Source organism: Apteryx rowi, unplaced genomic scaffold (genome assembly GCF_003343035.1).
Source record: "Apteryx rowi isolate R43461 unplaced genomic scaffold, aptRow1 scaffold_88, whole genome shotgun sequence".
NCBI classification, from domain to species: domain Eukaryota; kingdom Metazoa; phylum Chordata; class Aves; order Apterygiformes; family Apterygidae; genus Apteryx; species Apteryx rowi.
The window spans coordinates 1,401,637-1,416,096 of record NW_020451182.1 but is presented as its reverse complement, the minus strand read 5'-3'; the positions used below and the strand labels follow the sequence as shown (position 1 = coordinate 1,416,096).

The 14,460-nt window shown below is 34.9% G+C and overlaps 1 protein-coding gene across 2 annotated transcripts in view; it reads left to right on the top strand.

Moving 5' to 3' along the window:
- MIPOL1 (mirror-image polydactyly 1) overlaps positions 1-14,460 on the top strand; it is a 187,416-nt gene that overhangs the window by 17,303 nt on the left and 155,653 nt on the right. For both annotated transcript variants that reach the window (XM_026090883.1, XM_026090884.1), the window contains exon 2: positions 8,612-8,695. The gene's annotated coding sequence lies outside the window, so the exon portion shown is untranslated. The remainder of the gene's footprint in view (positions 1-8,611; positions 8,696-14,460) is intronic.

Below are 14,460 nucleotides of genomic sequence, written 5' to 3'. Positions count from 1 at the left end.
CTGCCTCCTTGGATAAGAGAACTTTCTCATGGTCTTCTCTTCTCCTGGGCCTTTTGCTTTACTTAAAATAAAGCTTTTGCATAAATGGTAGCGTTTGCATCAAAAGTGCTTGAGCCAGCATGGTAGTGAGAACTTGACTTGAGACACCTGACTTTCTTTGAAATCAACACATGTATGTATAGAGTAGTAGAACACAGGGAATGGTTAGTTGAAGACATGTTAGCTAATGCTTGCTCTAAAAAAAGAGAGGAAACTGTTAGATTGGTCCATTTGTATGACTTATATTTAAGCCCCAAACAATGCCCGATGAAGTGATTTTCATGAACCACTGAAAAACTCGTGTCCAGTTTAGACTAATCTCTATGCCAAACTGCTAATGCTGTGGCATTCAATTTAAAGTTGTGCCTCTCTTTTAATAATGGGAAAAAATGGGAAACAACTCCCTGATTGTCCTTTTCAATAATAATAAAAATCTAAGCTGCCTGTTAATAGTTTTCCAGAGTCACCAACTTCAGAATTCTACTCTGGAAGGGAGAGGATGGGATGAAGTACTGAACAAAGCACTTGATAATACAATTGTATGAGCATTTTTAAATGTGAGTTGCGATATACTTAGTATACTATTATAGATCTTTCTCAGTCAGCTTGGGAAGTTGGTGTACTTTCATCAAAGTATTTACAAGTTTATTTTACTAGATTTTTTAGCACTATTATATTAGCAATACATGAAAAGTTTGGAAGAGATATGTCTTCATAATGTTGAAATTGTAAGCCGGAATCTGCCAACAGATGATTTCTTCTGACCCTTCCAGTTGCTTCTCACATAAATGAGCATTTTGGGATTTCATTCACCTTTTGAAATCTTATGTACTCTTTTGCTGATATCGGTATACTAGAGATAAGGCTTATGTCACTGATTAATACAACTTCCAGAAGCAAGGAATCTCTAAAAAGAGTCATCACAAGTTTTTAACTGACTTTGCTGTAACTTGTTATTCCTTCTAACGTCTGTTTCTTTTCTGTCATTTACATGCAGTGTTACATATTCTCTTCTAATCTGATGTTTTTCTTTGTTATAAAATCCTATTATTTCTTTATACTGTATTTTGGTCTGCTAAAGGGGAAATGTATTCTTTTAACAGGCTTATTCCTTGAAAAGGTATTCTGAGAGAATATATTCTACATGTCTAAAAATCAACTGTGGGGTGAAACCCTAGATAAAATTAAAGCCTGAGTATATAAAAACTGATTGTTAAAGTGTCCAGATAATGAAAAGTCAGAAAATAAATTATAGCTGTTATTAATTTTGAATTGTATTCAAACATAGGAATATGTAGCATAGACAAAAGCTGATTACAGAGAGATAAAATTCAATTTTATACTAGGATAATTGTTTTATGTATTTCACATTTATTTATAAGATCAGATAAAGGCTTGGAATTCTCAATATAAATCACAGTATGGTCCTGATGAATGCCAAGGTCAGTAGCTGGAAACCCTTTCCCTTGCAAGACGTTAGTTCTGTGGGAAATATATAGTGAATAAAATGAAACTAATAAGCACCATCTTTCCTACTATATATTCTTTACTTTCATTATAATGCTAGAGATTTGGATATCTTTGTTTTTTCAAAGGAGTGAATATTTTCTCCTGATGTCCTCCCACATGTAACCAGTAGTCATGTTAACATGTCTTTATTAAAAAGAGATTAACTAAAAATTTGCTGAAGCACTACAACTGAGAATGGAACTGTTGCTGGGATAACATTAAGAAATTAGATTGGTCCTGTTCAAACAGCCTCATGTGTACAAGACCTACAGTTGATGAGAWCCAAATCTTATGTAGAGTATGGAACCCACGATTTAAGAGCCCGTTTCTGTAATTACTCCATATCAGAAAACAGTATTTGCTAGCCTCTGTTTCAAGTTTTGGGAAACCTCTCTTACTAAATAGACCTTTACTGTAACTTCAGTTTTTGTGTACTGTTAAGTGGTTCATGACCAAAATAAAGATTTCCACAAATAAGAAAAGTTTTGAGTAATTTCTACAAAAAGAAAAAAAAATGACAAGAAGGCATCTAAAAATAAAATATGATTATCTTATGTTATTATCAACAGATATGTATTAGCTAATACTTTTTAAAGAGAAATCGTGGCCTGAATTACTAGTTCTTCAACATTTTCCCTTGCTCTGTGTATAGTTTTGCAATATCCTTGSCATTCTTAACAAATTGCCAAGATGCTGTCTTGGCAAAAATGGCTGAGAAGCAGTTTATCAGCATAGCTTGATGAATCTTTTCTAAGTAATCTATTTTGCAGCTAAGCATGGGCACATGATTTTTTTGGTGGGGGTGGATGGGGGGAGGGTTGGTCAAAGAAATTTAATGGAAACATGTTGGTTCATATACTACACGCAGTCCTTGAAGAAATACATTTTTGTTCTGTTGTGACATTTTAGCAAATGGATTTTTAGCCTAAAAAAAAAAGGATGAAACCTCTTTAACCTTCATAGTGTTTCACATACCTCAAACAGATGCATGAAAACTGTTGATAATAATGGTGGTGTATAAATGTGTTTTCAAGCAAAATAATCTGAAAGATGTTTGCAGGAAACCCCTTATTAACCAAAGATGCTTTTAAGCCCTCCCTGCATAGACAATCAGGATGCTTGGGGTTTTTTGTTACATTTCTATTCCATTTACTGATGAAGAGAACTTCAAAAACATGAACCAGTACCAACTTATTGCGACAGTGGGAAAGAACTTGCAGCTATTCTGCTGCAGCTCTCTGACGGAACTTAAACTTCCCTCTGAAGGCACCATTTTTAACACAAAAAAAAAAAAGATCAAGTTAACAAATTCTTTCATATTAACCCTTATCTCAGCAGGTTTTAGGTCTGTTTTGTATGCTGTGCTGTAAATCTTCAACTGAAAAAGCTGCCGCTTGTGGAGAAAATTGTCAGAAATTATTTTGCAAACCAGAGGACAGTACTAAGACTGCTTTCTTCTCATTCCCCCTTCTTCCCCTTCACCTTCTCCACCCCCAAATATACAGCAATCACTTTTTATAGTGGCAAAGCTTACTTCACATGTATTTATTTCAGTCAAAAAAAAACCCTGTCAGCAAAGGTAAATTTGCATGTACAATGGTAAAGTACATGAAATATCTGCTAGCTCAGGTTGTCTATATTGCATTCAAAAAATGCCACTTAACCAAAATTGTGTGTGTGTATGTGTGTATGTTTGTGTGCAAGTGTAATAATGTTGGCCTGGTTGCATCTTCTATTGGGAAGATTTCTTTTATGCAAAATAGATCTCTGGTATGTCTTGAAGAGAAAGAAATTTAACTATTTTTCAGATTTGGCAGGAAAATAAAATGAATTCTAGGTCCTCGCAGAAAACAAACTCTGTGTAGGCAATTTAATCCTGTAAGGAGATGGCTCATTCTTACATGCCTCAGCTGACTCATCTATAGCAATCTGATCTAAAAAAGGGGAGATGCTCTAAATCACAGAATCACGGAATGATTGAGGTTGGAAGGGACCCCCTAGAGATCATCTAGTCCAACCAAATCCCAAGCCCAAATTCAGAACAGATAGATAGCTAAATGAAATGGCTTGCCACTCAATTTACCACAACCACAAATAATTATAAATAAGCTGTAACATTCAGCGACATGTTTTTGTTTGTTTGTTTGTTTGCTTGTTTTTTTTCAAATATGGTGTATTGGAGCCATTGAGTCCTAGGGTGATAAGAAACAGACTTCTAAAGATGTCATCCACTTCACCAAAACCATAACTATATCTGACATATTTTGTCAAGTTGGGCATTTTTAGGAAATACAGGCTTCCAAGACATGTCTTTTATCAGCAGCCCTTATTCTATAAAAAAAATAGTCACTTCTATATCTGTTACTTGTTATGGGCTCCAGGTTTTCTGGGCTACTGTGTCTGAAGTCACTGGTTTGCCACTATTACCTGCGTTAACTCATGTCAGAGTGTAGTGGCAATGCATAGTGGCCTGGCAGCCTTAGAGTGCTGATCTGATGTCACGGAACAGCTCTTCTAGCTAAGTGTTGAGGTTTCAAATGGTCTTTCATTTTCTTTAGAAGTTTCAGTTTTTTTATAAGCTTGTAAATTGTTCCATCAAAGGAAAAGGCACTGTAAAAGGATCAGGATGTCTGATGTGATCTGGATCTTTGGTTTGTTGCATAGACCTCAAAATACAGGGATTTGTGTGTTGTCTGGCTTAACAAGTATGAAATTATGGCACTTTGTAAGCCTCTGCAAAGGCATTTGTTCAGCAGCTTTAATTTGCTAGGCCAGTGTTCCAACTGAGATCTTTGAGGTCTGCTTCTCAGTGTAATTGGGCTTTCTAAATGGCAAATATTAAAACTTCAGGAGGACTGATACGGAAATGAAGCTCCCTGTGAGGTTGCTGCCTCCTCTTGCTTTTTGATGCTATGGGATTTCTTTCAGGATCATGAGTCCATTTATGATGTGATACAACTGCTAGAAGAACAGTTGGCATGGATTTACCCAGTCCACTACTTCTTTCATTGCACCCTGACAGTATAAAAGAATGGAACGCTCCCAAAGGATTCTTTGATCATAAAGGTTATGGATTATGATAAAATTGGTATAGCAAGAGACTTTCTTATCCTGGGATGTACAGTCAGCCAGTTAAGGGTGTTGTAAGGGTATAGTTTGCTGGACTAGAGTAGCATAAAAGTAGGGTGATAGAAATGTGGCTTGGAGCCAACTTTTGCTGCTTTGTGGACTCAGAGTTTTATGGTAGCAAAAGTAAACATGGTTGTGGGGTGTAACAGTTTTTCCCACACTCTACTGAAGGTGACTGCTGTGCAGGTGTACAAGATAACTATAATTAAAATAGTTTCCCCTTGAAATGTAATTTTGTTCCTCTTCTTCACTATCCTGTGGTAGACTAATATTTGTCTCCAGAATGTTTTTTCAGGATCTGAAGTGGAGTGACAGTATCTGAAGGTTACTAAATATTAGGCAAAAATTATATTTCCCTTCATATTTTAAAAGTATCTTTCGTATTTCAAAAACCCTTCTGCATGTAAAACTCTTTTGGCAAGCATTCACTATCTTACACATGCATCTTATACAGAGGCTTTTAAAATATGCCACAAAATTATGAGTTAAAACCAACTAAAAATAACATAGGCTACTATCAAATCAAAGTGCCCTTATAGTTATATATCTTGTACCTTGTTTTCTATTTGGTGTAATATATGCTTTCCAAGTATATCTTAAAAATAAAAAATAGATACTTTATTGAGAACACATTCAATATTATGTATTATATTTTCTTTCCAATGATAATGTCATTTAGCCTTTCAGAGAGATTACTCAAATGATGGAATTGTCTGAACATCTGCAGCTCTATATATTAACTAATACAGGTCAGAAATGTGATACTGTGAGTAAAAGCAGAAATTTGTTCCAGCTGCAATAGAAATCCATTCAGACTAATGTTTAACCTCAGTTCTAAAGAAGTTAGTAAGAATTAACTAATGTTCTCAGAAATACTTTTAAACAAAACTATTTCAGTAGTTTTAGGATTTAAAAAATTATGATGGGAAGATTAGTTTGCTAGTTGTAGGGTGTTTGGGCTTTTCAAATGTCTAGTGAAAAATGTTTTTAGGGAGGTGTCTATTAATGGGTGCCTGGGAGTAGCAGTGTTTTTCAGCCTGTCCTAAAAGTACAGTATAAAACCTTTAAGTGCTAAATGGCCTTTTTCTTAGATTAGCTTTCTGAAGTGAGTATCTTTGATTTAAAAAAAAAACACAAACAACTCAGGGAAGTTCAATGTGCTGACTAAATTAAATCCACTTAACTCTTTTCAGGCAGGATCAACACCTTCTAATAAGGTAAATTATATAAGGCAAAGCCTTACCAGAGTGCCTCTTTTCCCAAACCAGTCTACTCAGTAGATGCACAATCCAGCTGAAGAACAGGTAGTATGGTGAAATAGAAAACAAAGGAGGGTTGCAACTTATTGGCATATATTTTTACAAGGGAAAATAACTGGTTAGATGTTATGGCCTTGAAGTTTTGAAGAAATTAAAAGTAGTACATTGAAGTCCACTGTAAGAACTCTGTCATAGTTACATAATTTTATTGGAAAAATATGGCTCTTTTACATTAAATTTTGATAAACACGTTAAGGTTTGCTTTTGACAGCATGGGGTCATAAAATGTTAAAGAAAAGTTGCCTGTGGTAAAGAAATATTCCAAAAGACTTTCTCCCTTCTTTCCTCCAGCTTCTTTATTCCATCTTGTATTTCATAATAAGTGATGACAAGATTGTGGAGCTAGAACTTTTTTTTTTCCCTAAAAGCATATTTCCAAAAATGCTGAAATATTTCATTAGTTGAATGAGAACAGAAATGACAGAATTAATGGTTTCATTATGGGGGATCTGATAGTTCTGCCGTGCTTAAAGCTGTACTTCACCTGTCTTTGAAAGAGTCTCTTCTCTAACTTTTCCGTTGTTTATAACTCTTACAAAACATTTTGGATGGAGATTTTTTTCATTCACAGTAGATATTTCCTTCAGACTGGATGAAGATAATGTTTTTGTAAGTTTCAGCTGAAGAGGTTTTGGCCATTTTCCAAAATAGGGATTAGAGAAAAATATTTTGTTTTCCAATATAAACTAAAATAATTGCAGCAGTTTCACTAGGAAACTAAGGTCATTCATTCATAAGCTAAGAAGCATTCATATCTGTGAAAATGTGCCTGCCATTTTGAACTTTTTTTTTTCTTTAACTTAATAGTTAACACCTCTTTTTTCCTGTTTGCCATTTCTCTTCCCAGCTGCCAGCCACTGATTTAGACTCCATGAAGACTCTACTTTTGAGCTTGTACCTTCCTTGGTTGGTGTGGGAAAAGGAAGCTGTACAACAACTCTGGGTTTAGTCTCTTTGGTTTTCAGCTTCCATTTAAATTCTGAACATTCTCAACAGGCTTAATTCCGCTGACACCCAGTACTTGTCTGCAGTTCTTATTAGGTTCTTACCTCAGAGCATCTAATTCTTCTGTGATGGGACCAGACTACTTCTAGCTGTGTAGCTTGCTCTTTTAAATGCTTCTGGCCTTCAGGTTTCGTTGGTACTGAATTAAATCTGAGGGAAGCATCTGTATTAACTATTTAAAACCACTAGCCTGCTCATCATAACTAAATAAGCAAAAGCACGTGATAGGTCATGTGTGATATCATGCTTAAGTATGTTATAAAGCACATATCCACTGCATAGGTGCTGAAAACACTCCAAAATTCTGTTGACAGAGTATAGCACACACATTCTAAGTGTGCCATTGCTTCATGACTCCCTCCACCTTGTCCTCACTTATGAGTATTAGGCTACTACTTGTAGCAGATGAAGGCACTATGTAGTGAATCTACTTGCTAGATTTAAAAAGAATTGTGAATTGAGAAGACTGTTCATTGAGTTGTAGGTAAGAATAAGCCTGTATTTACAGCAGGGCAACATCATCTGTTTTGGTGATCTTACTGTTGTGCAAGTGTAATTTAGGGAGCAATTACACTTTTAGTTAAAGGGTAATTTTCTCATCAGATATTCATTTAAGAAAACAACAGCTTAGTTAATTCTCATAAAGAGAACAAAACTGGCTGATCCAGAGTCTTTGCTCTTTTCACTTTGTGAAATTTTCAGGTGATCTGTGACATGATTCTCTTTTCAGCAACTCAAATATATGCTGTTGAATATGAGTAGGTAAAAAATTTGGGGTGCATCCAATGCGCTGGATGTACTTTATGATAGCATTGGAGGTACATTTGTGTTTTCATGCTGTTCAAAACTGTCTGTCTGATATGTAATTGGTGTAGCTGTATTTCTATGAGACCTATGGGCCCCTCTCGTTCCCCACCCACAGTACTGCGTCTTGAATGGTTGGCACACTTCTAACGGGCCTCTGCATGTTCAGCCCTAATGATAGCGTGAATATTGGAGACTGATCAAGAACAGTTTTGTAGCCTTTATGCTTTATATTTGGAATGCATTTGCTGTCGGGGGAAAAATGGGACTACTTGAAGGTACCTTGAAAAATGTGAACGGGCTGGATAAACTGAGAGTTTCTGTGCTTCGGTTCTGTTTGTTACCTCCCTGCATTTTCTAAGTCCCTCCTCAGTCTTCCTTCTGTCTGTGAAGTCAGCTAAACTATTAAGCTGGAATGCTTTTGACAGGAGAAATATCATTTCTGTTTGATGTTATTACATATGCTGATGGCTTATGATTCTGGCACTAAGTAGCTCCTCACTTTTATATGATGTTTTGATATTCTGATATTGATATTTGATATGATGACATATTTTATGATATTCTGTGACTTCTGCTTTTTTGGTAAAATCTAGCATAACTTTTTGCTGTGGTAATGGAAATTATGGTTTGGGGATTTGGAAATTTTGAAATATTGAATATACTGCACAGTTAATTTTGCAAATATCAGATAAGAACTGTATTTTCAAATGTTTCTTAAATCATTTCCAAAGCCAACTTTGAAGCTGCTTCAGTCACAGTGACTTTTTCTTATGTTTATTTGGGTTTTTTGTTTTATTTTTTAGGGGATTTGTGGGACTTGAACCAAATGCTTTCAAAAAGTCATATGAAACATGTATCCATGGTTCAGTTTGGCTTACTGCAAGATGGTGAGCAAACCACATATTCCAAACGCGTAGCAAACTAGAGGAGAAAAAAAAAGGGTGTTCTAGGCAAGTAGTGCTCAAAATGCTATGCTGATAGCGTTGTTGTATCGTTTCCTTCTTATCTGCATTTTTCCTGCCTGCCATGTGGGTCTTCCTTGATTGTGTCATACTGCTTTCCCCACCCCTGCTCTGCTGTTCTACCCTATAAAGCAGAAAGCAACCCAGAATATTAGTGTATTATATGAATACTGGCTTCAGTGTATTTGTCTTATTGTAATCATTAGAATAATAAAATATGGAAAGGACCTCTGAGTATCATCTAGTTCACACCTCTGCTCAGACCATGGCCATCTCTGAAGTTAGATGAGGTTGGTAAGGGTGATATCCAGATGAGTTTTGAATATCTCCAAAAATGGAGATTCCATAACCTCTCTGAGCAACTTGTCCCAGCATTTGACTATACACATTATGAAAGATTTGGGTTTTTTAAGCTGATACATAATTAGTTTTCTGTGTTGCAGCTTGTGTCCATGAAAAGACTCTGTCTTCTCTCTAATCACTTACAAGGTAGCTGAAGACTGATTAAAATGCCCCTTTAGCCTTCTCTTCTTAAAGCTGACAAACTAAGCTCTTTCAGCTTCTCCTCATAAGTCACATGCTTCAACCCCCTAATCATCTTGATGGTTTTCTGCAGGATTTGCTTCAGTATGTCCATGGGAGCCTCAGGCTGTATGCAACACTTAAGCTGTGGTCTCATAAGTGCCAAACAGAGGGGAATAATCATTTCTCTTAATCTGCTGGCTATATTCTTGTCAACACAATATGCAGTTAACCCTCATCACCGTGAGGACGTAGTGCTGATTCAACTGCTATTCTATATTTTGCTTTCATTAGCTCTTACTTTCAGAAGACAATAGTCTGAACAAGGGCATGGAAAGGACTAGTTGTGAACTGTATAGAAGTGGACATCTGCTGCCTACATGATAGATTATGATATGAGACCAGTGAAGTATTTACAGTTAAGCCTAAGGATGGCTAACTGAAAAAATTGGCTATTCCACATGCGCCCAAAACATATCATGGTTTCATGATTAGAGTGAAAAAATGTTAATGGAGGTGTAGCAGAAGAAAGCTACTTTGCAGAAGATGCACTGAGATGAGAAAAGATAGAAAGAAATAAAGACAGACTTTGAGATCCTGTGCAATTTCCTTCACATTTCAAAGAAGTGTGTGTGGGGGAAGATTGTGGAGAAGAAGACAAAGCTGAGAAAAAGGAAAAGAAATGGAGGACAAAGGATAGCTAAAAACTGGGGAAGAAGAGGACAGAACAGACTGAAGATAATTTTTTTTTAATATTGTGTTGTAAATTGTAAACAAATTGTGAAGTTGTTGAATATTATTTAATAAAAAAAAATAGAAATGGTTGTTATTTGAGTTGTTAAAGTGGGAGAGAGAATATAACAGATGAAAAGATGTGAGGATATTGACTGATAGTGACTTAATGTTCAAGTAAAACATTTACTGATGTGTGTAAAGGGAAAATTGAGCCTTGAAGACACTAAACTAATAGCAGAAACCAGACAGAGAAGAAAAGATACAGAAATAGAAAAGTGCTCATCTTTTATCCTATTCAGTTTAGTTCAGGACTAAGTAATTTGTAAGCCAGTTGAAAACTGCAACAACAGAAAATGCCTTCTCTCTCTTGCCCTTCACAAAAGCAAGACATAGATACCAAATATGAGAGCCCTATGACTTAGTGTATGCATTATTAAAAGCATCAGAAGCAAATTCTTCATTGAGAATGTAAAGAAGTTGCTGCAGCAACATAGTGAAAAATACCTGAGCCTGGTTCTCCAAATTATGAGACTTGCACAGGTTACTCTGAACCTAATGCAAATGTCTCATCTCCTTTTGGGCCAAGAATCACTAATGGGGAAAGGCTAGGGATTGTTATATGAATCTGCCTTCTGGGACAAATATTTATGTCAAGCTTCCAGATAATGCAGATACTTCTATAAACAAAAATTTTGAAGTCTTTGTAGCAGTGCTGGAGTTTCAAAGTTGAAGTACAACGCATGTTGCATTTGTCCACTCATGGCATTAATACTCTTATGTATGTTTTATTTTTCCTTGAGAAGAAATAGAATATTTGCATGAACTTCTTATCTTACTGTATTTTATTACTTTTATTTGCTTTTAAATATATGTAACTTAATTTCAAAGTATGTTCATTTCACAGTTTTCAAGTGTCTGGAGAACTTTGGGTTTCATTCGATGTTTGTCAAATACTTGAAGTAGTTATTTTAGTTATTCTTTGACTAGTATTTTGACTGCCCTAAATTAATTTTAACTTATTTTCTGTTTTGTCATTAAGTTTTACTGATAGTGAGGAAATGTGAATCTTTTGTGGAGCAGTGTATCATTGCAACAAAACTTGGCGTCCACGTAAAGCTAAGAAAACAGTCTTTTTGTTCCCTAGGGAAACTCTTCTAAAATTAACTTTGTTTTTTATGTATGCAGTATACCCTCCTAGATTGTCGTTTAGTTTAGCTTGGCCTGAAGCAAAACGTTTCAGGATATTTTAGGAGATCCTGGTAATCTAATTAATCTTATGAAAATAATACTAAAATTCATTCTTTATTTCCCTATCTGTGAAGTGTATGGCCTTCCATCTCTTGTATAGCTTCATTCTCACACTGTCAGTGACAACTGTCAGTTGCGTCATTATACTGGACAAAGACTGACTTGGTGCCATTCCAAAGRGTGGTGGGAATTGGTGTCTGGTTTTGCCAGAGGCAGAACAGATAGGGTAGCCCTCCTTTGTGAAAAWTTCTCCCCAGACCCCAGGACTTTTCATTAAGAAAAGGTGAATTTTGTCAACATCAGCAAGCATTTGCTTCCTGTCATAGTGGTGAAGGCCATGACTCAGTAGTCYTCAAAACCTGTAGAGACAAGAAGAAGGAAGGGAGGTTTAGAAGCATCGGGSTTCCATATAGAGGGTATGAATGGCCATTCAATTCCCAAGGAGGGGAGTCAGGAACTGAACTCTAGCTTAAAAACTGAACTTCCTGACCTCCTACCTAAGGAGAGAATGCACTGGAATGCACTGCAGCAGAATGCCAGTGATCCAGACGCCTTGGGTCATTATCATTGAAAGTTCGAGTTACTGCTGTATTGTGGTTACTCGTGTAATATATATACTGCAGCCGCTCCTGAGGCTTTTTCCACTGAAAGTGGAAATAACACAGCAGTTGTAATAAAAGATATTCAGAAACATGAAAATAAAGCACTGTGTGTTTTTAACTTGCAGATATTATGCTATTTTTATATACCTCTTCTTTTGACTAAATTCCTAATGAGTGGATTAAGCGTTTGCAGTGATAAGTAATTTGAACTGGTCTTGCAGTGACCTCCTTCTAAACAAGTCATTACTTTTAGTTGTTTTTTCTTCTCCTATAATCAATTCAGATTTCAAAATACCAGAAGGCAAAATATTTTGAAAGCGTATTGTTTCAGAATACATCCCTAAATAAATGAGGGAAGTAATGATTTTACTTGACACTATATGAAGAAAATGAAGGCAGTACAGTGAGCTTTGCCTCCAGTTTTCCATTGTTATCTGTCATGGATGTAAATAACTCCAATCTATAAGCATAAAAAAAAGTTAGTTTAGGCATAAAAGAAGTAAGTTTAAAAATGTGATTGCATGAGTCTGGTTGGATAATGTTAAAACTTCTTGTGTGCTTTGACATGACATTCTTTAGGAAAAGTGAGGTTRTTTTGCTGAAGTATAAACCAATTAACAGTTAATACTATTTTTTGATAGGGCATCCATGCTAAACTGAAATGTTCATGTATTTCATATGTATGCTTATGTAATTAAACATCCACAAATTTCTTTCTCTTTGGGATATACTTCTGCAAGTCAGCACTCCATATATAAAGAGTTCAGATCATATTGTCTGTTGTTTAAGGTGAGGATGAGGACAGATATTATTATTTTATAATACGTTCTTAATCCTTTGTTCTGAGAYGTGTTGGAAGTTTTCATTAGAGTTAAAATATGTTGCATGTTTACAGAAAGCCTGAAATCTATGTGGACCTGTCTATTTTAATTATTTGAATCATTAGAACATCTAATTTTTTGCTTAAGGATACACAAATGTACCATTAAATCTGTTTTTTAAGATTTTTTTTTCCAGTTTAATGTCTGAATCCAAATTCATAAAGAGTTGGAAAAATGAGATGTCTGAGCTATAGGATTCACAGGGATTTCATATGAAGCCTATTTAATCAGGATAACACTGTTATTAATATTCATAAAGTCAGCTGGAACACAAATGACAGACTATAGGGGCCTAAAATTTTTTTACTTGTGAATTTATTAAAAGCAGCTTAAAAAATTAATGGAATTTAAGTAAAGTTGACGAAAATGAAAATCTTATGTTAGCAGAAAAAATCTTTATTAGAACTTTCTCTAAGACCATCTTGCATTGATATCTTTGACAGATTTCATTGGTACTTAAAGAAGAAAGATGCATGAATGGTCATTTAAAAGGATTTAAACACATTGGCACATTAATTTTTACATGAATAATAAGTAGTTTCCAAAAGCAATTAACTTACAGTGTACAAGATTTGAATAGGAAAATAGGACTGTGACATCAAAGGGCAAAGCAAATGTGCTGTACATTTTAAACTTTTAATAACGTGACTTCTTAAAATCTATTTCATTTCCACGGTAGGTAAAGTAACAGTAAAGATACCTATGTACAGCTTTGGTTTGTTTTGAAGTATATTAAGATCTGGAGCAAAGAAATACTTTGACAAAGTGCTATTGGTAAAGAACAATTCCGTGATTTAACAATGGTAATCACATGCTTTTGAATCTAGCTTTCTTTACAGTAAATCATTTGTGCATGGAAAATATGCATATACTGACTTTTTTTGTCTTTTCATACATTGTTATAAGCTTCATTGGGAAGCATTTGTTCTTTCTGTATTTTTTTCTGAGGGAAAAATAGGTAGACCTGTGATTTCCCATTAATAGCGGGAAGGTATTGCTTAATTTATACTCATGTACATAAGTGGTTTTGTACTTAAATTTGTAGTGTAATTTTTACATGACTGTTGCATATGTTATTCAAAAGATAAAAACAGTTTCTAGCTTTCTTTGCTTGATGTACAAATGCTAGTCTTTAACACAGCCACAGGTTGAATAAATGGATAGTGAATAAGAAAACTGTTTTTTAAAATTAACTCTGGATTGTGGGTCACAATTTCATTCTGTATTTTCATTTTTTGTCCTGGTCCACCAATATACTCTATTTCCAGATTGAGTTTATTTTGATTTTTATCTTCAATATTATGTTGACCAGAAGACTGTTTAATTTGCAAATGTGTTTCAATAATGACTGCTGTATAACAGATTATATTCAAATGAGAGCAAATAAAAGCTTTAAAAATCATTGTATTTCATTTTTTCTGWGGATTCCTCCTAGGAAAACCTTCATGACCATCGACAACTTCTGATTGTTGTTGATTTGGCAAAGTGTTTGTTTTTTGTTTTTGTTTTAACACTGAATAATGTTCCAATTAGTTTTGGTTCAAAAAATACCTTAAAGTACCTAYGGTAAAAGAAAGAGATACATCTAGACTGATTTGTAAATATTGGACATAAGTTAGATGTCAATTGCAGTATTTGTGTTTGTATTCAGAATAACCTAGCTACTTAGCGCATGGAATATTTTGTTACTCTATTTACTAAC